This window comes from Octopus sinensis, linkage group LG12 (genome assembly GCF_006345805.1).
Source record: "Octopus sinensis linkage group LG12, ASM634580v1, whole genome shotgun sequence".
Classification (NCBI taxonomy): Eukaryota; Metazoa; Mollusca; class Cephalopoda; order Octopoda; family Octopodidae; genus Octopus; species Octopus sinensis.
Genome location: NC_043008.1, coordinates 53,336,191 through 53,338,690, shown reverse-complemented (window position 1 = coordinate 53,338,690; position 2,500 = coordinate 53,336,191).

Sequence of the window (2,500 nt, the reverse complement as noted above, 5' to 3'; positions counted from 1 at the left end):
AACGTCTCGGAAAGAAAAAAGTAAAGGAAATCATTTCCAAAAATTTGAATTTTTCTCTCAATTTGCATAATTATGTGACTTTTTAACTAAGAAAATGTGAATAACAGATATGTTTAAGTCTTATTGTGCCTCGTCAACGACCAAGGAGAAAACGTTACGAAGGTGTTTTTTTTATTTTTTATCCGTAATAACTGGTATTGGAAGCACTCCGTCAGTTGCGACGACGAGGTGTTCCGGTTGATCCGATCAACGGAACAGCCTGCTCGTGAAATTAACGTGTAAGTGGCTGAGCACTCCACAGACACGTGTACCCTTAACGTAGTTCTCGGGGATATTCAGCGTGACACAGAGAGTGACAAGGCCGGCCCTTTGAAATACAGGTACAACAGAAACAGGAAGTAAGCGTGAGAGAGTTGTGTGAAAGAATACGCAGGGATCACCACCATCCCCTGCCGGAGCATCTGTAGAGCTTTTAGGTGTTTTCGCTCAATAAACACTCACAACGCCCGGTCTGGGAATCGAAACCGCGATCCTACGACCGCGAGTCCGCTGCCTTAACCACTGGCCCTTTGCGCCTCCACAATAACTGGTATAGTGAAAAGATGAAAATCACAAAGCGAAATAACGTGAAGAAACCAAAAGGATGGACTTCGAAAAGTGTTAATGTGCTGAATGGCGTTTGCAAACACTTCAAGATATTGACATTCGTATCTTTCTACTTTGTCTCACATAGAAGGATTCTTCTTCGGAATTTTTTTCGAGATAATAGTTTTGCAAGCTGATTCCGAAAATCACATCTTTGACGGTTGAGAGATTAATAAAAAATTTTTAAACGTTAATGATTGAAGATTGTTATTAATTTAGCCAATCAGAAGCCTCCATTGTCAGTATACGAGAATAGTAATTGCCACTTTTTTTTTTACAATGTTGATAATAAAAAATTTACGAACTGTTAAAGATCGAAGACTTTGTTAATTTAGCCAATCAGAAGCCTCCATTGTCAGTATACGAGAATATTAATTGCCCCTTGTTTTTTTTACAATGTTGATAATAAAAAATTTACGAACTGTTAAGTATCGAAGACTTTGTTAATTTAGCCAATCAGAAGCCTCGATCTTCAGCATACCAGAATTTTAATTGCCAGTTTTTGACAACGTTGATAATAAAAAATTTAAGAACCGTTAAGGATCGGAGATTTTGTTAATTTAGCCAATCAGAAGCCTCCATTTTCAGCATACCAGAATTTTAATTGCCACTTTTTGACAATATCGATAATAAAAAAATTATGAACCGTTAGTGATTTGAAGATTTTGCTGATTTAGCCAATCAGAAGCCTTTATTATCAGTATTTCAGGATTTTAATTGCCACTTTTTCACAATGTTAATAAAAAAAATTATCAACCGTTAAAGGCTTAAGATTTTGTTAATTGCCACTTTTTTGACAATATTAATAATAAAAAAATGAGAACTATTAACTCAACCATTGAAGATTTTGTTAATTTAGCCAATCAGAAACTTCCATTACCAGCATAGCAGAATCCTAATTACCACTTATTGACAATGGGGAGCGCAATGTGTGCTTATTCTTTATTAATATAAATAATTTAATGAAAGGAAATGAACGCATTACGAAACCTTTAAAGCTGGAAAAAAGTCAAATGAAAACTGAAAACGTTTTAAATTTTTACCCTCTGAATTCCTAATTAAATTCCATTCTCATTTCCGTAATAATACTAAATATGTAATAAAAAATAAAATTGATTTGTTCTTGTTTTTGTTTTTTTTTTGTTTGTTTTTATTCTTCTGTAATACTTTTTCAATATCTTCCGTAGGCGCGGTTTTCATATCCTTTTCTACTCTAGGCACAAGGACCGAAATTTTGGGGAAGGGGGCTGTCAATTAGATCGCCCCTAGTACGCAAACTAGTATCTAATTTATCGATCCGAAGGACGAAAGGCAAAGTCGACCTCGGCGGAATTTGAATTCCGAACGTAAAGACAGACGAAATACCGCTAAGCATTTTGCCCGGCGTGCTAACGTTTCTTATTTGTATATTGCCCACAAGGGGCTAAACATAGAGAGGACAAACAAGGACAGACAAAGGGATTAAGTCGATTAGTTCGATCCCAGTGCGTAACTGGTGCTTGATTTATCGACCCCGAAAGGCTGAGAGGCAAAGTCGACCTCGGCGGAGTTTTAACTCAGAACGTAACGGCAGACGAAATACCTATTTCTTTACTACCCACAAAGAGCTAAACACAGAGGGAACAAACAAGGACAGACAAACGGATTAAGTCGATTGCATCGACCCCAGTGCGTAACGGGTACTTATTTAATTGATCGCGGAAGGATGAAAGGCAAAGTCGACCTCGGCGGAATTTGAACTCAGAGCGTAGCGGCAGACGAAATACCTCTAAGCATTTCGCCCGGCGTGCTAACGTTTCTGCCAGCTCGCCGCCTGTTTCTGTCTACCAAATTCACTCACAAGACAATGGTCGGT